Source organism: Dermochelys coriacea, chromosome 1 (genome assembly GCF_009764565.3).
Source record: "Dermochelys coriacea isolate rDerCor1 chromosome 1, rDerCor1.pri.v4, whole genome shotgun sequence".
NCBI classification, from domain to species: Eukaryota; Metazoa; Chordata; order Testudines; family Dermochelyidae; genus Dermochelys; species Dermochelys coriacea.
The window spans coordinates 185,423,605-185,448,690 of NC_050068.2; the positions used below are offsets into that span (position 1 = coordinate 185,423,605).

At 45.6% G+C, this 25,086-nt stretch overlaps 1 protein-coding gene and 1 long non-coding RNA gene across 3 annotated transcripts in view; one reads left to right on the plus strand and one right to left on the minus strand.

Moving 5' to 3' along the window:
* Positions 1 to 25,086, minus strand: part of GJA8 (gap junction protein alpha 8) — a 59,820-nt gene that overhangs the window by 12,470 nt on the left and 22,264 nt on the right. Inside the window, exon 3 of one of the 2 annotated variants that reach the window (XR_006279539.1) lies at positions 5,366 to 7,961. The exons of the other annotated variant lie outside the window; for it this stretch is intronic. The gene's annotated coding sequence lies outside the window, so the exon portion shown is untranslated. Of the gene's footprint in view, positions 1 to 5,365; positions 7,962 to 25,086 lie in introns of those variants that run through there. 2 annotated transcript variants of the gene reach the window in all.
* LOC122459082 lies at positions 1,333 to 21,492 on the plus strand. Its single transcript, XR_006279546.1, has 4 exons — positions 1,333 to 1,344; positions 10,892 to 10,898; positions 11,779 to 11,901; positions 21,483 to 21,492. It is a non-coding gene; the product is annotated as an uncharacterized LOC122459082 (long non-coding RNA).

A 25,086-nucleotide genomic window follows, 5' to 3' on the forward strand; every position in this document is an offset into this window, starting at 1 on the left:
CCAGGTGCTCACTAGCAGCCTGTAATAGGCCCAGGTACAGCCCAGTCCTCTTTAATGAGCTGGATTGGGCTCACCTGCTGTGGGGGCGCTGGCTCAGTCTATCCACAAGGACTAGCTACTCTGTAACAGGACCATAAGGCCTAGGCCTAAGGGATGGCAACTGTGGAGGCCAGCACTTTCAAACATGGGTTCCTACAGTTAGGCTCCTCAGCTTGTATTTAGGCTCTGGACTAAAAGAATTTCCGAGGCACTGAGCACCTGCAGCTCCCAGTAGCGTCAATTCTAGACTAACAGTTCAGCTGTGTCAGCTAAACCAGCCAGAGCAGGGAGGCACTGTAGCGCCATGCAGGCTGCATAGAGTAGCTGAGAAGAGCTTTCATTCCGAGTGAGATTGTGTACTCGTTACTCTGATTTTGCTCTTGTTCCTTCTAAAGAGGCAGAAATGTTATTCACCGGCCTGGTAACTGGAGGCTTTTGTTTGGAAAAGGAGTTCTCTTACTTGCAAGGGGGTTGCTGTCCTTTGGCCCTTAGAGAGGATCTGCACAGAGTTCCCCTGCTTTGCTATGACAGGAAGAAGTCAAGTCTCTACTACAGCCCAGCCTTTTTGTCAGAGCACAGCACACGGTCTCCAGTGCCCTGATTGGGGGATGGGGGAGTGTGGGGACTTGCATGCCAAAAGGATTTCCAGCACAGACATGATGTCAGGGCAAGGCAGGGCAGCTCTATTGAACAGCTCAGTTCATGCATGAGGCAGATTGTGCCATTAGTAACAGAGAACAACCCCGGATACTGGACATCTCCCTGTAACAAGTTATCATCTCCTGATCTGCATAGCTAGAAAGCCGCACATGCTTCCTGTTCTTGTGCTGAACCAAACAAATCGTCCAATAAACGCCTGAAGGTGAGCATTGTCACGTTCAGACTCCCTCCAAGAAACTGTAGAGGAAATCCAGAGCAACTCATTGGAAATATGCCTGTTTTCTAGGGATGTGTCTGAGAATCCATTCTAGGGACAGAATGAACTAGTGGACTGAGCACAGTGAATGGGGAGCTGTTGACTTTAGTCCCACCTGTGCCACCTACTGGCCTGAAAGATGTTGTGTGCATATAGCACTTGCAAATATTAGCTAGGTTTTGTAACCCCCTATGAAGTAGACAAATATCACTGCCCCAGTCTACAGCTGGAGATGGAAGCTGAAACTCTGATATTATTAAAAGACTTGCCAAGTTCACACAGTTCGTCAGTGTCAGTCACAGAGAGCCAGAGGCTGTACAATATCTTGTTGTTTAGTGTACAGGACAGGGAGAGAGAGAGAAAATTCCAAACATAAAGGGAAGAAAAGAGTAGGAGAAGGCTACAAAGGGTCAGTAAGGAGGGAAATTTGGGAGGAGCATAGGCAGAAGGAGGGGATGGAGGAGAAATGGGAACAGAGTTGTAGGCAGGGGCTAGGTTGTACAGAGCCTTGAAGCTGAGCATGAGTGGCTTATTATAGGGACACTCATTTTAAGTTTAAAGGCTGGAATGAAAACAGGCAACAAATAAAGGCAAGCAAGGCAAAAGTGTCCACTCTCTCTATATGTGTCTTTCAGACACTGTTTTATCTGAAAGTCCACTTCTCCTCTGAAAAGGGACTGCTAACATGCCATTGTGGGCTTTCTTGGGTTTTGTCTTTCAGGAGATTTCCAAATCAAACATATTCCATTTAAAAATAAATGTTTTCTTAACTGTGAGCTCTGCAAGCTCAACTTGAGAAGTAAGAGTCAAACTGAGAACTTTTTAGCTCCTGCATCAACCCCAATAATATAGATTTGACAAATATACCATAGCTAACAATCCTATTGATGATTCAAAAGCCAGAAAAAAATACAGTTCACTGTCCAATAGCTTTGTTGACTCTGCATGACTAGTAGTAATAACTATTTATTTTTGTCATCATTGGAGTAATCAGATATGGCTCTGAATATGGTCAAGGTACAGATCTGCTGGGCACAAAGGTGCCTGTTTTATACTGTGCCTTTTCTGACTATAACCATACTTTAAACTTTTTGTTCTCTTAAGAGACTTGCTATTTTATTTTAAAATTAAAAAATGCATTTTTCATTAAAAGCCATATATTTCAGAGAGACAGGGAAGTTAAAATGAGAAAATGGGGAGTTCAGTCATCAGATTTATGCATTCACGGCAAATCCATAAAAAGTAAGAACCTCTTGTCTAGCTCTTGATAAAGCAGTTAAATTTCCACATTTTCCTTGATTGTTGATTTCAGTGGGTTATTTTCCATACAAGGATAGTAGGAACAAGGCTTACCTACTTTTTCCTCAGTAAAATTTTTATAGTGGTACCAGCAAAGCAAGCGTTAAGTGCAGGTCTCTGGAAAAAATTATATTGTTCAGAATCCTCCAGTATATCCCCACCAGGGGCAATATTTTCTCACATCCCTCTGCACAGTAGCAAAGAGAACAAAAAATGTACAGGAAAAGAGTGTGATGTGATCCAATAGGCTTATTCTTTTATGGTTTATCTGACTCCTGCCTTTCTCTTCCCTAGTCCTCATACCACTTCAAATTCCTCTTCGAGAAACAAATCTAAGGCCAGCTCTGCCATAGACACTTTTTTCATATAGCAATGTTGGCAAGGAAGGTGGTTGTTTTGTTTTAGGTTTTTTTACAACATTTTTATACTATAACATTTCTTTTATTAATATAGCTTATTTCATTTGGGTGCCTTTATAACCTTTACCAGCAAGCCCACTCTTTTGAGAATAAGACCCTAGCATCTCTTGAACTCATTGACAGAGTGAATGGACCATTGTGACTTCAGCTGCAGGGTACTCAGCACTTTGGAAGTTCTGTCCCTTTCACATAGGTGTCTTAATATGTTAGGTAACTAATTTGAAGTACCCAACTAATTAGGTAACTAATTTGAAGTACCCAAAGTTTGAAAAATGCTCACCTAACTCTCTAATCCAGGAAGAGACCAAGTCAAGAGGTGTGTAGTTGCTAGAAATCCTCTATGGTATATTTTACTCCCCTTTCATTTCTCCATTGGTGGAACATTGTGACAAAGCCTGGATTAAATGTAACACTGAAATTTAGTAATGTTTTAAAAATAGACCTGTGTGTTTCCAGAAATGCAGCCCCATGCATCTAAACAGGCTAGTCCCACTGCTGTGGTGATCTGGTTAGAAATTCTGTTCTCAGAGGGCTGTCAAGTAAGGGGTTAAGGAAGAATGAAAAAAGGCACATGAAAAGCAGTGTGTGCAGAGGTTAGAATAGGAGACTGAAATCTATTTCAGGCCTTGTCACTGACTAGATGTTATTGCGCGGCAAGTTGCTTTCCCATCAACTGCAAGCCTTGGAATCTCATGATTCACAGGGCCAAATATGAAGTTTATGCTTAAGGAAGTGTATGTTAAACATTGGTAAGAGGGCCTAGGGGTGGGCAAGGAAACAGAGTTGGTGTAACTCAGACCTCAAGAAGCCAGAAGGAGATGTACATTAAACGAGAGGATGGCCTATGTGTACATACACCATCTCATGCCAGCCTTTTAGTTGCTGCACTCCTCTTCTCTGACCCCTCAGTTTAGACTCAGTGGGATGAATTCAGAGGTGAAGCATCGGGGGAGAGTATAAGTTACATGTTAGTGTTACTAAGGAGTCTATACTGATGTAAGCTACTGTTAGGGAGCTGACTGGCTCAGATTCCTCTCTGCCCTATAGACTATTGGCTCATAGCCACCATTGAGATTCTCTCAGGAAAGTTGGATTAGCCACTGCTGTGGTTGTACTGTATCATATCTGTTCCCATGTGGGGGGGAGATGTTTGCTGCTCTTCTAACCCAGGTAAAGCATGCCCAGGTACAGCTGTGATGGGGGTATGATAAATCATTAAGATGGTAATTCATCTCTCTGTGCCTCAGTGACCCACTCAGTAAAATAGGAGACAATATTTCCCTACTTCATGGGGCAGGGAGGAGAGAGGAACGTCTGTGTTTATTTAATTAAGATTTGTAAAATGCTTTGAGATCCTCATATGCAAGATGCTAGAGGAGGACAAAACACTGGACTGATCAGAACAAGTTTTAACCCTGGAGACTTCCTGGGTTACCTCTTGTAGTGGGCTTTGCCTGGGGGCCAGCAGGCATGATGATTAGGCCACAGCCAAACAGTCTCTCCAGCCCAGAGAGAGCCCAGTGGCCAAATCACAGTTCATCCCCTTCCCCTCAGAGTGTCTGAAGAGGCCGAGGGAGAGGGGAAAAGTAGGTGTGCCCAGATCCTCCCTCTCCACTGGGTCCTGGCCCAATGCCCAAAGAGAGGCAAGGGGTGGCTCAGTCCTTTCCCTCCTCCAAATCAGCATCCCTTGGGCCACTTCCTACCTTCCCGGTTTCTCTTCAGTTTTGGGGCATGGCCTTAGCCCTCGGCATATGCAGTCTCAGCAATTCAAAGCCTCAGCTTGGGTGAGGAGAGAAGGTGGGAGGGGCTTCCCAGCTCACTCTTAGAGTCCAGTTGTTCCCCTGGTCAGGGAATGGGACGGGAGGTGGGGGGGCTCAGACCCCAGCCAAGTCTTATTCACAGGCCCAGTTCTTCCCCTGGAGATCACTCTGTCTAAGTAGCTAGAGACTGTCTGCCTCCTTGCAACCAGTCTTTCTCCCTCCACTTGCCCACCAGAGTTCCCTTTTAAGCAGGTCCTCCATAGGGAGGATGCCTGGAAGCTGCTAAGGGGCAGGGCCTTCTTGGCCCAAAACTGTTCTTTCCATTTCTTGCAGGACAAGGCTTACACCCGAGACCACCAGGTCTGTCATCGAGGCCACAATCATGATGAACTCCAGCATAAACCTTATCTAATGGCTCACAAGGCCCAGAAAGCATCATATCTGCCTCTTCATGGTAGGTTTGGAGCATTCCACTAGAGCTTGGACCGTTGCCATCAACAGGCACAGGTACACTCTCCTCATTATATACCCAAGGTACATTACCTCTTAATTAGCTAGATGGCATGTAGTGGGGTTACCTATGAGTCCCGCACTTCTGAGGGCTTGAAAGACTGTTGTGACATATTCTAAATGCTCATTCCAGGACTTGCTATCGATGACAATGTCAAAGTATGCAGCTCCAGCCTGGTCATGAAGCTGAAGCAATTCGTCCATGAGTCTTTGGAAGATGGCAGCTGCACCACATAGGCCAAAATAACAGGATAGTGTTGCCTGATCTATTGATTAGGTTATTGATTTAGTCCGCCCAAACAGCACTGTCATTTGGTAGGTCCTTTTTCCAAGATCAGGCCCAGTATTATTAGAATTATTACTTTGGGAGCCACGCGGAGCAGGGCAGTGACAACACCACTCATACTCAGCGCAGGGCCTTCTGTAACTGTAAACGTTTTATTATTACAATTAGCCCAACAAGTAAAACAACCCAAACAAGAAAAGTGAGATAATACAGCACTGTTAGGATCACCCACGCATTACAGATATATACTCATTCTATCACTGGGGAGAGCTCTAGTAGTTGAGACAGATCTTAGTCCAACTCTGGCATGCTGATGAAAAACTCCAACGGCTGTACCTGAGACCAGATATTTTATAGGCCTTGATGTCCCTCATGCATATGAATGCATAGCTTTTATCATATTTTAACTTCCTCACTTCATAATATTGGGGTGTCATTAGCCCATAGTTAGTACATTAATTAGGCAAAGCTTATTAACATATACATCTATTGGATTACTGTGGTTACCTGCGGTTGAGCATCTGCTGATATTCCCCTCCAACATAAAGTCTTATGCTATCTTGTGACTTAAGATCACTGTTAGTTTACTTACTTATGCTAACTTATTGAGCAAACTCCTACTCAGGCAATAAGGCCTTATACTTAAACTAACTGCTTAAGCTATTCTTATAGGTCTTCCCCTGTATGTCTCATGGGGTCATACTATCAGTTCCTTACCCCTTTATCATATGATTACTGCATGGCTACAATAGTCTTAAACTGATACAAGCCAAATGGTATGTAGAAATCTGTCTTTTCTTGGGACTCCAGGCTTAAGGGGATCTGACAGTAATCCCTGGTCAGGTCAAGAACAGTGATATACCTGATTTCCCCTAACCTCTCTAACAACTTGTCAACTTTTTGCATCAGGTAGGCATCTAATTTGGACACGGCATTGACCTTCTGGAAATCTATGCAGAAACTGGTAGATCCATCCTGTTTAGGTACCAACACTATAGGGCTTTGCCACTCGCTATGTGACTCCTTGACTATCCTGAAGTCTAATATAGCTTGCCTTTCCTTCTGTACTGTTTCCCACATGTGTCAGCAATGGCCAAAAGTTCTCTCTCATCTTTTTCCCTGGTTTGTTCTCTATGTGATGGAACACTGGGGGAGTCTGTCCAGGAACTGTGGAAAAGACTAGGCGAATTTTTGGATCTGCTGCTTTTGTTCCACCTTCAGCTCTTCTCCCACCGGGACATGGTTGGAGCTGGGGGTTAGAAACTGCGAGTTGCAGTTCTGGGGGAAACAGCCTTACCAGGAGCCCTTCTCAATCTTTCTAGACATTTAGCAGGTTGACATAATACACCTTAGTATCTGTTCTCTTGCCTCATAGTTTACAGCTCCAATTTGTCTGATTATTTCAAAGGTTCCTAGCCATCTGATCAACACTTTGGATTCTGAGGTGGGAAGAAGTAGCAGCATCCGGGCCTGTGGTTGGAACTCCTGGACATGGGTACCCTTGTTGTATGCTTGTGCTTGTCCCTGTTGCACCTTGACTTCTCTCGCAAACTCATCTAAGGTCTTTAACTTCTCTCTCAGTAGTAGCAGATACTGTACCGAGTTTGTGGCCTTATAACAACATTCCTCCCATGTCTCCTGAAGGAGTTCTAGTATTTCCCTCAGCTGTCTCCCATGTACTAATTCAAACAGGGAGAACCCTGTCAATGCCTGAGAGATTTCATGGACATTGAACAGGAGTGACAGAAGTAATTGGCCCCGCTGGCAAGGTTCCAAGGCTATGAACTTCTGCAGCATACTTTTCAAGGTCTTATTAAATCTCTATACCAGCCTGTCAGACACCGACAGGCTTAAGGCTTTTATCTTCAACAGGCTACACAGTTTAGGCTTGCATAAGTTTGGATATAAAGTTGGTGCCCTGATCTGGGATTGTTTCCCAAGGGATCCCCACCCAGGCAAACACTTTTATAAGCTCTGTGGAGCAGAGCAGAATCACTTTGGGGTACCATGTGCCATAGTCTAATATGACTCTCATGTGATGGAACCCAGCAGCACTCTTTTCCAAGAGACCCACCATGTCCATGCCAATGCTCTCAGCTGGGGTCCCTATCACAGGCAGGAGTATCAACCGGTTCTGGGGTAGCTTCCTTTCACTCACCCACTGGAGTTCTGGGCAGGAGGTGCACTACTCTCATACCTCCCGGTGGACACCTCCCCACTAAGAATAAAGTGACACTTGGTTAAATGTTGTCTCTTGATCAAGGTGTCCCCCATAGGGTTTGGAGTGTGCCAGGCATAGTATTTCCCTGCATTACTTCTTTGAGATAAGAGGTTGCATTTTAACCTCCCATGTCTGGTGGTCCTTCTCCACTCTAGACATTTTCTCTCCCTTTAGCTCAAAATGTGGCCATTGTTTCAGGAATCAAGGATCTGCCACTGTACCATTGACCTGGGCCAGCTGGTTGTAGGCTTGTCCCAATGTCAGGGTATTTCTTTGTTCTTCCACAAAATCTCCATTGTCCTAAAATATGTCGGTAGCTACCGCTCACTTAATTTCTCCTGACATTTGTCCCCCATGAGGAAAGTCTGTCCTCCAGGGGGCTGATGTTCCTTCACCTAGGCCTTCTTCCTTGCCTTCAGCTGCTAAGGCTCATGGCTCCACCATCTTCCCATTCCTAGTGTCACCGCTGTGCTCTCCCAGGGGCTCCCTGTTCATGGACTTCATCCAGTCTCTAAAAAAAAAAAAGCAACAACTCCAATCTCATCCAGTTATGAGAGGATACGTGAGGTTCAGGGCTACCCCCATGCATATCTCCTAAACACAGCTACGCAACGTCAGCAGCACCTTCTTCATGGGGTAAGGGCACATAGCCCCAAGGATGCACTGCAAATAGATGGTGCCCACGGGAATCATTTCAGGCCCTGCCAGACTCACCCTCATCAGAGTCTGACAGCACCCTAAGCATATCAGTCATTGTGCATGCATGCCATTGACCCATAGGGGCACTAACAGTTTCGTTGGACTGCACTTACAGGCCCTCGATTCAGCTACCCATACTTGGCCATAGAGGCAGTCCATGCATGGGCAGTCATGGTGGAAGTGTCCTGGCTCCAAGCACACAAAGCAAGTCCCTGTCACTAAAGAAGGCCCTGCCTGGGCTCCTGTAGCTCCTGCCAGTCTCAGGGAAGGGCTGTGCCTCCAAGGTTCCCTGCACTTCTTAGGCCCTGGTTCTGGCAGAGATGCATTACCCCTGCCAGTTTTGATCAGCCACTCTATCCTTGTTGGATACATGTAGCCATGTCCCTCTGGCTCCCCCCTTTCTCACTCTCCCTTCCATCACCTGGGTTCGTTGAGGTGGAACTGGACCAGCCTGAGGGGTCTCTGCCACGGGCCTCACAGGGAACTGGTAATATTCACCTAAGGTTACAGCCTCAGAAAGGGCTTCAGTATGGTGGCACATCATCCACTCCTGTTCTCCAGCCAGGAGAATCTGTGTGAACTATTCCAAGACAATTCTTTTAGCTACTTGAACTATCTTCTCATCAGGAGGGAACCACCAACAATGATGTTCTCTTGAGCAGGGGGTCACCGCCCATGTTGGTGCCCCGAATATGAATCTTTCCCATCAAAATCATTGGTAGTATGTCTCAGTAGAAATATGAAAGGCATCTAGGATGGTCTAGGATAGTCTTGTGCAGCCATTGCATTGAGACCCTGGTTCACTGCCTCGACTATTCCTGTCAAGTAGGGTGCAAGCAGAGTGGCCCAGATCTCTGTGGGCCAACAAGTCACCATGGAAACCCTTTCAAAGAAATGGACCCCGGAAAGCCTCCAGGTCATCCCCCAGATTCCATTTTTGGTTAGCTTCGTTGGAGGACTTGGGGCCAAGGTCACCTGCTGCTGAACTCCCCAGTGTACTGTGGGGCTGAAACAGCATGGCCATCTGCTGCACCAGTTGTTGCTTTTGTTGACAGCCCACTAATTCCTGGATGTGTTTTGCCACTGCAAGGCTTGATGCTGTTGCTGGGCAGCCAGCTGCTGCAGCAATTGGATCTGGTGCTACAACTGTTGTTATTGCTGGTCCATCATTATTTTCACAGCTTGTCCAAATCCATCTTTAGTTCGCTCTCCCCCTTTCCTAACTTGCCCACTTTCTCCACCACTTTGTAGCAGGCTTTGCTTGGGGTCCAGAAGTCCTAGTGATCAGGCCAGAGTCAGACAATTTCTCTGAATCTTGGGATGGCTCTTCCGTGCAGCCTGGGGGCCCACCACCCAAGTCTCAGTTCATTTCCCCATCCCACCCCCTGAGCCCTCTGGAGTCTTTCAGGTGGCCGAGGGATGGGGGAAATGTAGGGGGACCCGAGCTTTCCCGCTCCACCAGGTCTTGGCCGAGTGTCCAAGGGAAAAGAGGCTAGGGTGGCTCAGACCATGTCTACACCAGCGAACTTACAGCGACACAGCTATACTGATGTAGCTGTGCTGCTGTAAGATCGCTCATGGAGCCACTCTATGCCGATGGGAGAGTGTTCTCCCATCGACATAATTAAACCACCTCAATGAGTGGCACTAGCTATGTCAGCGGGAGACATTCTCCTGTCAACATAGCATTGTGTACACTACCACTTATACCAGCAAAACTTATGTCATTCAGGGGTGTGTTTTTTTCAGACCCCGAGTGACATACGTTTTGCCGACATATGGACATGGCCTTAGTCTCTTATGGCTTGTGCTCCACACTAGCCTCTCCTGGGCTGCTTCCTACCTTCCCTGTTTTCCCTTCAGCCCTCTGCTTTCAGACTCAGCTATTCAAAGCCTCAGCTTGGGGGTGGAGAGTTCCCAGCTCACTTCTGAGAGTCCATTTGTTTCCCCGGTCAGGGAGCAGGAGGGAAAAGTGGGGGTGGGGGGAAAGCAAGCCTTCAGCTGAGTCTTACTCACAGTCCTGGTCCTTCCCCTGGAGATTGCTCTGTCTCAGTGGCTACAGCCTGTCTGCCTCCTTGCAGCCAGTCTCTCCTTCATTCTCCCTCCACTTGACTGCCAGAGCTCCCCTTTAAGTAGGTCCTTGAGAGGGAGCATGTCGGGATGCTGCTGAGGGGCCAGGCCTTCTTGGCCCAATATTGTTCCACCACTCCTTTAACCTTAGCGTGGGCCTGTAAACCCCATCACAGCTCGTCATCCCACGAGTGCTCAGTGACTCTCCACCCCCTAAGCGTTCCAGTCACTGTGGCTCTCCCCGACCCCTACACCTCTTCTTCCTTCCCTCCTCTTTTTTTCACACTCTTCTCCTTCTCTCACACCCTGCCACTGGCTGATGGCTAAACGGGGAGATCAAAATCTCGGGGGTGTTGTCACTCCCCTCTCCACCTTGTCCTCTGTTTATTCCTCAGTTTCCATGCTGCAGTGTTAAAAGTTGTGCAGCAGAGGTGAGCTACACAGAGACATGCATATTCCAGCTATAGTGACTCTTAGGGGGAGTGATACCAAAAGCCTGACTGGGACGATGAGGGTGGTAGCAGGGAGCAGAGTTTGGGGCTTTCCCAGTTTTCTTGGTCCCGAGAGAGAAATAGATCTTGCCCCCTGCACTGTGAGACTCTGGCCGAAACTGACTTCCCACTTCTCTCAGCAGAGTGTGTTCCCAGCAGCTGCCTGGCTCCCTCCAGGGAGGACATCCGTGGGGACTGTTCCTGTTTCCCTACCCTTCCAGCCACTTGCCTTCCTGAGCCTGATATGATTGTTTCTTGGGGCATAGCACAAAGATGCCAGCAAGGAACGGAAGCCTCTCATGCTTCAGCAATTTATTAAAAAGAAAAGGTTATTGAACTTGGACGTCGTTGAGCCTGTGGTTCTCTTTTCCTGATCTGGGAGTTAGCCCATTCACAGACAATTTGTCCATCTAAAGGGGACAGGCATTCTCTGGCCCCTGAAACAACCTCCTTTTACATGAATGTACTGGCTGTGGGGAAGGGGAGGGGGACGTGTTTAGGTGTGCAACACTGCCCTCTGCTAATATAGTGGTAGCCCTAGGTGCTATATGGCTTCACCCACCCACATACACTATCCCAGAGGTGGGCAAACTATGGCCCGCGGGCCACATCCAGCCTGCAGGACCCTCCTGCCTGGCCCCTGAGCTCTCGGCCGGGGACGCTACCCCCGGCCCCTCCCCCCACTGTCCCTGCTCCCCCACAGCCTCAGCGTGCTGCACTGCCAGCACAATGCTCTGGGCGGCCAGGCAGCGCAATTGTAGAGCCACGGCCTGACCCACTGCTCTGGGTGGCATGGCTATAGTGCCGCTAGCCACCGGTGCTCCAGGCAGTGCGGTAAGGTGGTAGGGGGCAGGGAGGGTTGGATAGAGGGCAGGGGAGTTGGGGGGATGGTCAGGGGGCGGGGAACAGGGGGGTTGGATGGGACAGAGGTTCCGGGGGCAGTCAGGAAGGAGAGGGAGAGTTGGATGGGGCGGCAGGGGGCAGTCAGGGGTGGGGGGTCCGGGGGGTGGTCAGGAGACAGGAAGTAGGGGGTGGTGGATGGGGCAGGAGTCCCAGGAGGTTGGCTAGGGGGTGGGGGCCGGGCCATGCCTGGCTGTTTGGGCAGACACAGCCTCCCGTAACCGGCCCTCCATAGAATTTTGGAAACCCAGTGTGGCCCTCAGGCCAAAAAGTTTGCCCGCCCGTGCACTAGTCCTACCAATCAAAGTGACATTGGCCCAGTTGCTGGAGCAATGGGAGCTTGATGGGGTCCAGTTCATAACATTTTGCCAAGGGATCCACAAATACTAAGGCCTCCCATGACTGTTCAGAATTCACCAAGGCATGTGCAAGCACTTATCAGCTTGTGTCACTTTCCAGTGTCTGGAGCCCTGAAAAAGAGGAACTAAATCCCAATCATAATGCCAGCTACTGAAGATTCTCCTTTAGCTGATGAAGCAGAAGGTCCAGAGTGCTATTCTCCGTGCTGTGTGCTATTCTCCAATAGCTGACCTCAGTGATGAGTACATCATGCAGCTACGGATGGTTTTTTATGTTCCTTCATATGAGACACCATAATGTGCTCTTGTATGAAGGCAAATATCCTTCCACAGTACAGCTGTAAAGGGTTTACTTGTTCCCCCTATTTATATCTAAGCAAATTCTTAAAAGTATGTCCTCGCCATAATCCCTTTCCATGCTGTACTCAGCTAAGTTTGGCCTGAACAGGAGACTGTAAATATAGAAAGCATTTAATTCTCTGACTGGTCTTCACAATCCATCAATTCCAAAACCTTTCCCCATCCTATCCTCTCTTCTCTTTGCTCCCTTCTCTGTGAGATTAAGAACAGTGTTCCTGTTTTCTAGTCCGAAAGCCTGGTCCCCCTAATGGCATGACATAAATAAGAACTTAAAAACAGCCATACTGGGTCCTTTCTTCTGTATCCTGTCTTCTGACAGTGGCCAGTGCCAGATGCTTCAGAGGGAATTAGCACAACAAGGCAATTTCAAGTGATCCATCGCTGGTCATCGAGTCCCAGCTTCCGGCAGTTGGAGGGACACCCAGAGCATGGGGTTGCATAAGGATGCCATTTTGTCTCTAGCTGCTTCTTTTAGTCTGCTCTCTAGCCATGGTCACATTTTTGGTCCTCTGTTTTTTTGTTGTTGTTTTTTATTTGGAGCATACATTTAGTTTGAGTTGCTACTGTAGCATTTTTAAATAGTCTCAATGCAGTTTGCAGGCATTTCACCCTTGTAACTGTTCTTTCTAATTTCCATTTAAGTAGCCTCCTTATTTTGGTGTAGTTCCCCTTTTTGAAGTTAAATGCTACTGTAGTGGGTTTCTTAGGAATTTTTCAGCCTACAATTATGTTAAATTTAATTAAATTATGGTCACAATTACCAAACAATTTAGCTATATTCACCTCTTGGAGATCCTGTGCTTTAGAACTAAACCAAGAATTGCCTCTTCACTAGTGAGTTCCAGTTATTTATAGTGTCTAGAAATTTTCTCTCTTCATCCCTTCCAGAGGTAACATATACCCAGTCAATATAAGGATAGTTGAAATCCCCCATTATTATTGCTTTTTCTGCCTTTGTAGCCTCTCTAATCTCCCTGACCATTTCACAATCATCATCACTATGCTGGTCAGGTGGACAATGGTATACTCCTACTGCTATACATACTATTCAAGCATTGAATTTCTCTCCATAGAGAGTCTATGGTACAGTTTGATTCATCTAAGATTTTTCTTTATTTGACTCTATGCTTTCTTGCACATATAGTGCTACCCCACCCCCTTTGTAAGATTTACAACCGTCACACCCAGCAGGCAATTTACCATAAGCTTCTCCTGGTCATTGCAAACCCAACTATCCATATTTCTAATAATCAAGTCCCCCATTACTATTGCCTTGCTGGTGTTCCCTCCCCAGGAGGGATATCCTCAGAGCAAGAAGATACCAGGACATTATCTGGAAGGAGGGTCCCAACTATGGGATTCAGAGTAGCAGCCGTGTTAGTCTGTATCCGTAAAAAGAAAAGGAGTACTTGTGGCACCTTAGAGACTAACACATTTATTTGAGCATAAGCTTTCATGAGCTACAGCTCCAATGAAGTGAGCTGTAGCTCACGAAAGCTTATGCTCAAATAAATGTGTTAGTCTCTAAGGTGCCACAAGTAGTCCTTAACTACGGGATTGTTTCCCTTTGCTCTAGCTTGATGTTCTCCTTCCCTGAGACTTTCATCCTCCTCAACAGCATGGAGGCTGTCAGACTGGAGGTGGGATCACTCTACTGTGTCCCAGAAAGTCTCATCTGTATTCTTCTCTGTCTCCCTTATTTCCTCCATTTCAGTCATTTGGCCTCAAGTGCCCTACAGTGTTGCTAAGGGCCATGAGTTGCTTATACTTCATGTGCACACCTGCCACCTGCCCACAAGGCAGGTAATCATACATGCTGCATTCAATGAAATAAACTGGATAGCCCCCACTCTGCTGCAGACTTCTGCCTGCATTTTATTTTTTAACTCTTGCATGATTTTTTTGCTTTTGTTTTTATTCTTGTGAGGTTAGTTATTGGCCCAAATTTGGAGTATGTTTGTTAGGTGTATTGGGATTGGTTTGGATTTTTTCTTCTCTCTCTCCTCCCCTCATGTTTCTTTTCTAGGGGGCTTTTCTAGCATCCTTTTAGTAGTTAGCTTAGCCTGTAGGCCTCCTCCCCCTGCAACTGAACTCTCACTGCAGCCAAACTGTCCTGACCTTGGTAGCTCACTCTGTCGCACGTCTCTCTTACTCTGCACCAGGGTTCTCTCTGCTTGAGATGTGGACCTGGAAGGAATGCTTCCCACACTCCCACACACAACTCCTGTTGGCTAGCTCCTCTGGTCACTTAGGAGCTGGCTTGTTAAACCCCAGCTCTACATGTGTTAGCCCCACCCCCTTGCAAAGGGATCCCTAAGGGGTTATGGATAAAGAGATAGCAGGCGAGAGCCTTGTTGGTAAGCTCTCAGCCTAGCCTAGCCCCCAGAACATACCACGCTGTAATCTTTAAGCAAACAACAGACCAACTCACCCCAAGGATCACGTCATCTCTCCTCTTTCACCTGGAGAACTCCCTTGCAAAACTATCCTGTTTGATGTTCCTGTTCAGAAGCTCCTCTGATACCGAACCTGATACCATAGCTTATCTAGCAGTTTGGGTGAAGACCAGAACTGCCAGAGCCATCTCCTCACTTCTGTGGAAGTCATGAACGATTTTAGAAGTATGCATTTGTTGCCATGGTGTAGTTTGAAAGGCTTAATTCTATGCCTCTCCATTTAAGTCAAAGGGAATTGTGGGATGATATCTTAGGGCTTAAAACATTTTCACAACACACGCAAAGCAAGGGGATTCAAGGCAGGACATTCATACATCTCACAAGCCATATAATCAGTTTGGAATTCTACCATGCTATTGCACCTTGCCATAAGTCATGAATCCACAGTCCTAGAGAGGACAGCAAATAAGTGCCCAGACTCTGCCTCTTTGGGAATGGTAGGTGGCTCTTGGAGCATTTAGTAACAAAAAATCCTCAGTATATATTTTCAGGAAATAAACAAACCTATTTGCTCCATTGGTATGAGAACCTGGGTAAGATTCATCCTACCATACTCTGAAGAGTGCTGAATTGTTTGTCCATGCCATCAGCATACACCTTCTCACCAACAATAGCAGGCATAAATGTCAATATGTGGAAAGTCTTGCTGATAGGTAATCCCCCAATATCAACACCCTGCAACCCATTTACTGTAAAAATAACTCATTCCCTTTGTCACAGCACCTACTCTCCTCTTTCAAGGAGTAGCATAAAGGGAAGAGAGATTGGAGAGCAAGCAGTGGCCTCCCTCTTTCTCACATTCCCTTACAATGAGAGAGAAGTGGGCCCCAAATCCTCCCTATCCAACCTCCCATCCTGAAATCTCAGAGCACTTGCCTACTTCCTCTGCAGTCCCCATTCTGTGCTTAAACTGTATCTGTTCTATTGATAAACAAGAGGCTTTATTCTCATGATGGTTGAACCAGCATTGTTCATGAGCACTAAAATTCATCCCTTAAAAAAAAAAAAAACCTATCAAGCAAACACCTCCCAGTGCTTTTCACGACCCATGCTACAGAAACCCCAAGGCTGCCTAGCAATCGGTCACAACTCTGCAAAGTTCAGCAGCGGGAAAGGCAGCTGGACATGAGCACAATAACTTTAGTAACGTGAGGCAAAAATCAAACAGATGTTTGCCACAAAAATTCACTATTGGCAAATGAGACGTAAGAGACTAGTACTAGTACAGTGACTCTCCAACTATTTTACTGGTGACCCTTTTCACTTAGCAAGCCTCTGAGTACGACCCCCCCTTAAAAATGAAGAACACTTGTTATATATTTAACAACATTATAAATGCTGGAGGCAAAGCGGGGTTTGGGATGGAGGTTGACAGCTCACAACCCCCCCCCCCATGTAATAACTTCGCGACCCGTGAAGGGTCCTGACCCCCAATTTGAGAACTCCTAGACTAGTATGTGGTTTGAAAGAGTTACGGACAAGACTGCAAAAGGGGAGGTGTGAAGAATGTGGAAGATCAGAGAACTGGTATTACTGAGAAGAGAAATCAGAGCGGCAAAGAAAACCAGGAGCAGCAACCAAAACAGTAACGCAGACATGATCAAAGGCAGCCCACAGAGAGCTACAACATTATCAATGGTTCCTTCAACTGTAATACAGAAGTGTGCCCTACCAAGAGGCTGCCGGGAGGGCCCAGGGTTTCTCAGACCAGAGAATACTGGACATTGGAACCTGTACTCTCTACAGTTTGCACTGTTCTGTTCAAGATGAAGGTGGCTGCAACTTCTTTATTCTATCAAATTGAGCAGCAGATTGCAGCTCCTGGCAAATTGCCAATGTGGCCTACAGCTGGGCAAAATTTGTGTGGCCCTGTGAAGACATATGAAGGGTGACTTTGGTCACAATCTTACTATGCTGAAGAGACAAAAACTGAAGTGATTTATGCAAACTGTATTTAAGGTTACTTGTTATATCTGAAAATTGTCACACATGTCCGTTTCCAGCTGACTATCACACACGCAGATATCACATGTAATCTACAGATTTCTGCACTTTAGCTGGAAATTGACATGTGGGTTGATTTCTGGAAGTAACAAATTTAGACAAACCTCCCCCTACACTAAGCCTTAATCGTTGGTGAGTCACGGATGCCTCATGGAGCCACTTCATTTCCTACAAACTACTCCGAGTGTTGTTAGTCATCTTTAATTTATTACCCAGCTTGCCTAAGCCTAGACAATGGGAGCACAGATTAGTGGTACTGCATACATATTACTGGAAAAGCAAGGCTTGGGTGGGAATGAAAGTGAAATGTATTGGTTTCTGATCCTCCTTGCAGGAATGGATTAAAGTTGTCTTGATCATCCAAGAGGCCTCAGGGTGGAAGCAAGATATCAAGAGGGGTAAGAAAAATCTCACATGTGGAGTTGCAGATCAAGACACATTTCTCATGATGCAAGAACAAGGGGAGATTCAGGCTGGGATTTTCAAAAGCACTTAACATAGGCCTAACCTAGCTCCTCTTAAAGCAAAGGTAAAACTCTCATTGACTTCAATGGGTGCAGAGTAAGGCCAATACTGAGTGCTTTTGAAAAGAACTACCCTTGTTGTAACTGAAAGGCAACAAATTTAAAAGTGACAAAACGAAATACATTTTTACACACATATAATTAATCTGTGGAACTCACTGCCTCAAGATAGCATGAGTCCAAGCGCATAGTAGGTCTCAGAAAAGGATTACATAGCTATATGGGGACAGTGAGAAAATCCATTCCAATGGATAGTGGAAATTGGCTTTTTTTTAAAAGGGTCTATATATCCAAAGAATGGAGTCTGTGTGTAGTTGGACTGAGCATGCCTCCTGAGTCACTATCTCAGCTATTATACATAGTGACAGAGATAAAGAGACAGGGATAGATAGAGGTGGAATAGATGTCCATGTTTCAGATCCTAATAAAACTATTCAGTTTTAATACCAGGAACTAGATAAACACCTTGAGAACACAGGTTATCAAGGAACAAAGAGAGTCACCATCAGGAACTGTACAGCAGAAGCAGGAATGTGACAAGATTCTGGCAGCAGCCATCAAAGCTGAGCGCTACAAGGCCCATTTAGGTCTCTGATGGCCAGACTGTGTGAACACAGCAGGCCTGTCCATGTGCTGGCTCATAGTGATAACATTGTGTGCTAAGATTGGCACAAAATCTAGGTGAAATCATAATTGGAAAGTCCTTCTCCACTCTCAGAACTGAGTGTTCACACTCAGAGTTCCTAGTTTCCTCCTCAGCCCCAAACACTATTGCATCTCTCCTTTGATCTACTCCCCAAACTAAGTCTATCCCACTCCTGAGGGGATACTTTGTCTGGTTTGGCTTGCTTCCATCATGCTGGCACAGGATTGGATCATGAGCACCCATTGTTTTGTCATGGGAAATATTACAGAAATTGTCTGGTCACATCCCATATAAATAAGGACCCAGATCCTCAGCTGGAGTACATCGGCATTGCTCCACAGACATCAACAGACCTGATTCCACTTATATGAGCTGAGAATCTGGACCATTGGCAAAATACTTTCCATTATTCCCACTATGGTTTCAGACATTTATAACTTTCAGAAACATTCTTATTTTCCCCATTCCTGGTTTCTGCCAAAGTTAAAGTTTTGGGGATGGAGTGGATTTGAACAAAATCCTATCAGCTTTTCTGGAGTGATAGGAATGTGTTGGGAAATCTTTTTTTCCATTGGAAAAAGTCCCAGACTTCTTGGATCAAAACTGCAGAAAAAAAACCCCACAGTTGACGTCTGAAACTTGAAAGTGAGGCATGGCCATAATCCTTGGCTTGAGGAGAATTAAAACAATAAAAAAAGAGAAGTTTATGAGCAATTGAAAAATGATTACTTCTGAGCATGCTCAGTGGGCACATGGTAAAATTTTTAGCAGAGCCTAAGTTTGAGAGATTTGTGGTAGGGAATTGGACAGGGGCTCAGGAGACCTGGATTCTATTCCTAACTCCATCAGTAACCTGCTGAGTGATCTTGGAAAGCCATGTCACCTCTGTTTCCCATCTCGCCCTTTGTCTGTCTTATCTAATTTGATCGTAAACTCTTCGGGGCAGGAATTGTCTCACACTTGCATTTGTACAGTATCTAGCACACTGGGGCATCTAGGTACTTGTCACAGAGGTGATGCCCCAGCACAACCCCTCTTGGCTGGAAGTGGTAGTGTAGCAGCTGTGCCTCAGTTTCCCCAGTGTTTTTTCTAGCCCAGTCTGCCTGTAGGACTGACCTAACCCTCCAGCTAAACCATATAAGAGAATCCACCCCTTTGGAGGCCTCTTACTATTTTCTGTTGGACTTTAAGTGAAAGAGTCTGACACTAAATTGATATCCCAGCAAGACTCAGCTGTTAACCTCCTCCATTGTAGGCTAGACCTGGCTGCAATAAACTGTCCCAACACTGACCCCAGTTCCTGGGCTTCAACCTCACCACCCAGGGACTGACACACTGTCCCTCTATTCAAGATTTTCTGGCAGCTTGTAGTCCCTGACCAGCTCCTGTCTCCAGCTAGGCTCCTTGTCCACCACAAGACAGTCTATCTGCTCTACCTTGCCCACCTGCTGGGCTTCCTTCCTCCTCTGAAGTCCAATCCTGCATAGTTATAGAGGGGCAGGGCTAATTAAACAGGGCTGATTGACCCAAGACCTCTGGCCGTTAAAGAAACAGGCCACCCTGTTTACAGTGCTACTATAATATAAATAATAACAATCTTGGATGGCTTGGACAGAGACAAGAATTAGTGCTCCTTGGTTGCTACCAGGGACATTTGCTTGAGGGATATTATAGGTGTCTCATTGACACATACACAGCAAATTCTTCCAAAATAACTGCGCCCAAAGAGTTCGCAATCTAGGATCCTGATCCTGCAAAAACTTAATGCTCATGCTTAACTTTAAGGCAGGAGTCCACTCCAAGGGCATAAAATTAAACTCATGCTTAAGTCTTCGCAGAGTCAGGCCCTAGAAAGAGAAGCAGTATGCAAAAGGTGGGAAGACAATCAAATATCATTATTTGGAAAGAGATCGACACATGAATTTTTCAAGTGTGTGATTACCCAGATAAATACATAAATATGGGTTTGAATTCTTGGTTTCTAGTTGATTAAACAATTAAGCAAACAAAGGCCATTCATAATTCTGAGTTAGCATAAATACAGATTCCCCACCTCCCAAAGTGGAAGGAGTACAGCCAAGTGCAGTGTGTACTTAACTGCAACCATATCCACAATGGATAATAGGTACGATGAGGTAATGTGAATACCTTTAGCTACAGAGCAATCCCAGATTGGTCAGACTCATGCAAAAGGGCAAAAGGTTTGGGATTCCATTTCAATTAGGATAAGCACCACTATCCCACTACTGGAGGTGGGGCATGCTGCAAAAATATTTTGAGAGGGGGGTTGACTAGAGCTGAGTGACATTTTTTTGGCCAATAGTAAAGTCTCCAAAAATGCATTTTTATGCAAATTATGCAGATAGCATTGGACAAAAACAAACAAAAAAAACCCTAAAAAAATAATTGGAAATGTCAAAATGACGAGCTTTGACATTTTAAAAATGAACCATTTGGTGTTTTGTTTTGAAATGACATTTTTCAAATGAAATGTCAATTTGAAACAACATTCAAAACAGCTAATTCAACCTGAACTAAATTTTTTGTTTTGTGTTTCAGTGAGGGGGGGAAAAATAGTTCCAGTTAGAAATGGAATTTTTGCCCAGATTTTTCAATTTGGCCACTGAATGGAAAAATCAATTATTCACTCTGCCATAGTTCTGACTACCCTCCCTTTCTATATGGCTGGATGGGAGAGGGCTCCTTAAACTTTTTCCTGTTGTACCATGGAGTAATGGTATGGAAAAGGCTGGGCACCACTGAATTATCCCGGCTGACCAAATGTTTTGAGTCTGCAGAGCTCTAAAAAACAGCACATGCACACAAGATTTCCTCTACTTCTTCCATTAGAGCTGGAAGTAACTAAAGAACAACCAGCTTCCTAGAAGGTTTAGGTGACCATTTGGTAGGGCATATGGTTTCCCATATGATCCAAACCAGTTTGCCCATCCCTAGATCAGATCACATACAACAGAGGGAGCAAGAATATCCAAGACCACACTGGTTTGGGGTTTCTAACAGGTGATGACTTCTATTGCTGTTTAGATGAGGTTACATGGTGTAATAGTAGTCACTGGTGTCTGTAGATACCTACCCCTGACATGTGACATGGATAGTAACCCTCACCCAGGTCACATAACTGGGGCCAGGAAATAAAGACAGGTGTCTTACCAGCATTCCTGAGTGCCAACATACTTAGTTATTAAACATTCTGTGATATGAAATGACAAGTCCCAATGGGCTATGAAGTGAAACAGCAAACAAATCTATCTGGAACACAGTCGCCTTCAAATTATTTTGTGGAAACATGGATCTGCTCAAACCAGCACAACATGGAGAAACTGGATCATGTTATGGATAGGATCTCAGTCATCCCAGAGATTCAGTGGCATTACCCGAGGGATGAATCTGGCTCTCAGTTAGGTTGGTGTGTTCTGTCATAGCAGCACATGGAGAGGCTCCTTTTTACATAAATGCTTCAAGCACAGTTCCCAATTTGTCATATCAGACCTAACGTACCCAGAACTACATTCAGTATTTATGGGATGAGTTTGATGGCTTGTTGGACTTTTCCATGTGTGTGTTTTATTATGGCACAACTGCAGGTACATATTCAATTGCTTTCATCCCATTCCATCTGCCTCTCCCCTCCCTTTGTCTCTCTCCGTCTTCCCTTTTTTGTCTCCCTCCATTTCTGCTCCTCTCCCATTTCTGTCTGTCTCTCCTTCCTTCTTTTGTGTCATTCCATACATTCATCTGTCAATGCACATCTTCTGGGATCATCCTCTCCAGCCACGCCAGGGTTCCCGGTCCCCTCTTTGGGGCTGCAGGAATGCATATTTCAGTAAGACTAACCCTGTAAGGACAAGCAGACATCTCCTCGTTACTACCAGACGCTCATTGCTCAATACAGCAAGGAGACGCCTGTAAAGTGATAGCCTTATATCCACAAAGATCTCTGGAATTTGAAATGCTCTCTCCTTCCATTTTCAGGACAAACAGCTGAAGAGACTGGGAATTTTGCCTCCCTGTGAAGATCTCTTCTCTCCCTCAGACATCCTGGCCCTACAGATATCAACCTTACCTCAGGATTCAGAGTAGCAGCCATGTTAGTCTGTATTCGCAAAAAAGAAAAGGAGTACTTGTGGCACCTTAGAGATTAATAAATTTATTTGAGCATAAGCTTTCGTGAGCTATAGCTCACTTCATCGGATGCATTCGGTGAAGTGAGCTGTAGTTCATGAAAGCTTATGCTCAAATAAATTTGTTAATCTCTAAGGTGCCACAAGTACTCCTTTTCTTTTTTGCAACCTTACCTCCAGACCCTGCTGTTCAGCAAAAGCACTATCGTATATCCTACTGTTTACCCAGCCCATGCAATCTGATCTGGCACGTATATCCAAGAGGGTGATTAACATCTAAGGGTACTTGAGAGCTGACCTTCCAACAGCCATGATGCATTTTTGGAAGGACAGAAAGAGTCAAAAGGCTTGTTAAACACTTTGATCAATTAGACTTCCCGTTACCAAAGGCACATCAGCACCCTCTCCATAAACCCGGTCACTCATTCCCAGCTCCATGTATCCTCCCTGTTATCTCAGCATTCACTACAGACCCAGTCATTCATTCCTAGTTCCACCTACCCTCCCAGCTACACCACCTCACGTTTAATAGACCCAGGAACTCATTGCTCAGTTACACTATCTTCCCTCCTCCAATTACCCCAGTGTTGTCTCCAGGCATCGTACCCCTTCCTTAGCTCCCAAAGCATTCCAGTTAGCAGGAGGGAGCAGCATTCAAAGGTTCAGACCACCATTTTGTCACTTGTAAACCCTTAAAAGCCAGCAATATTAGTGTGGGCTAATAGCATTCCATTCTCTCTCATAGCTCCCTTTCCCCTTCCCCAGCCTCTCTATTAATGCCTAATGCCAGCTACCCCTATTAACGCCCTGATTTTTACTACTAAATATATATATATCCCTTAGTTGGTGGAATTTTGACATCAGAAGTAGCCCCCACCCCTCCACATGCATTTGCTCCACTTCTCTCTTTCCGTTATACTCTAATCTCTTCTCTTCACCTTCCCTCCCTCTGCTGCTATCATGTGAGCTTCTCATTGTCAAAGGGGAAGATATTTACCATCGCTGTTGTTGTGAATGGAGAGTTTGGTATAGCACCGTACCAACAAGGAGCTTGTAAGCTAATGCAAAGAGACAGGAGGGTGCAGACATGACACAATGGGTGACCAGATGACAGTCTCATTTCAGAGTGGAACAGCTTATTCATTTCCACTGCATATCACATAATCCTACAGTTTCTGATTGAGGTGGCTTGTCATTACAAGGCTCTGTGACAGAAGTGTGTCGTAAGGAGGGATTGAAATGCGGAGAGGTTGTCATTTTGTGAGAAAGACTAGAAAGGGATTTTCAATGGTGGGGCACAGAGCAAGGGGTTAACATGAGAATGGGGTGGGGCAAAAAAAAGGGCAACTCTGTGGGTAGCTCAGGAGGAATGTCAGTAGCAGGAGGGGAAATAGGAGGAGCTAAGGGATGAGATGTAGCCAGGGCATGAGTTGTTGTACGGAGTGCAGAAGGTGATGCTGAGAGATTGGATCTAATGCAGAAGGCAACGGGAAGCCAGTCAAGGGTTTTGAAGATGGGGAGTGACGTGGTTAGAGTAGCAGGATTTTGGAATGCATGCAGGAGGGTGAAGTGAGAAGCTAGCAGATCATGGAGAAGGTTACAGCAGTTGAGTAGATAGATGACCAAAGAACTGACTAGGTTTTTAGTGTGAGAGACAGAAAGGAAAAGTCAGATTTTTGAGATAATGTAGAGGAAGGATTTATGGGATTTGGCAGCATCTGGGTTGGCATTTGGAAGGGCCGGATTATAACACCATGTTTGCAAACCTAGCTATCAATATCAGAGAGAGTAGTGGAAATTTTATGGTGAAGGGGCGGGGAGGAGTTATGAGAAAGTTTCATTTTTACCATGTTGAACTTGAGATGTTGGCAGAACATCCAGGAGGAGATGCTGGAAAAACAATCGGAAAAGCAAGACTGGAGAGAGGGTAGAGGTCAAGGTGGAAAGGCAGACCTGCAAGACATTGGCATAGAGTCAGTAGCTGAAGTCATGGAACAGACAGATATAAGGAGAAAAGGGGAGAGGTACAAGGACAGAGAATGGAGACACTGGAGGAGTAGTCACCAATGGAGATGCGTATTAGATAGGCAGGACCCTGACCCTGGGCCAAGGAGCAGAGTGTAGGGAAAGGGAAGGATCAGCATTGTTGAAATCAGAAGAAAGATCAAAGAGGCTCAGACTAGAGAAAAGGCTTTTAGACTTCGTAGCCCTGGGGGGAGCAGTTTCAGGGTTATGAAGATGGAGCTGGGGTGCCAGGGACCCAAGAGAGAATTACAGGTCAAGGGGAAGCCAAAACCTCAAAAGCGTGCCTACAATGCTGTCAATAACTCCATCATGCCATAGAGTTTACACTTCCATTTCCGATATATACCCCAGCTTCATCAAGCTTGAAGTCCAATGTAAAACTTTCCCAGTGACCTCTAATGCTTTTATATCAACAGAGCAGCACACGGGAAGTTATTCTGCCTCATCACTGTCCCAGGTTATAGCTATTCTTTATTACCATGATCAGGCCCTGAGTCCAGGCCTGGGGTAGCTGCCTGCTTCAGCTCTTTCAGCCTCTCATGCTCTGCAGCATTCTCAGCCGAGTTAGTCAGGAGATTACACCAGGGATGGTATTTTATCAGAGCTGCTACGAGGTGAGTGAAGACGTGATAAGGACGTGTTAAAAGTCAAGGAGGTGCCATTGACAAGGACCAAAGTTGGGCTTGAACTTCCCCGCCTGTCATGTGTGCATTGATGCTCTGCAGTCCAGTGCTGTTTTTGCCAGCTGCTTCTTTGGCAGTTCTTACTTCACTCTTTTGTATGCACTCCTCTCTTTGTCCTGCCAGCTGATGATCTCCAATGGAAATACAGCAGCACTCTGAGCTCTAGGCTTGTGGGGAATGAATCCTTTCCTGTAAAATCCTCACTGTGTCAGGTTCCCCAATGAGTGGAAAAGGCACGTTCCATTTTTCAGGCACTCTGATGTGGAGGTAGCAGGGT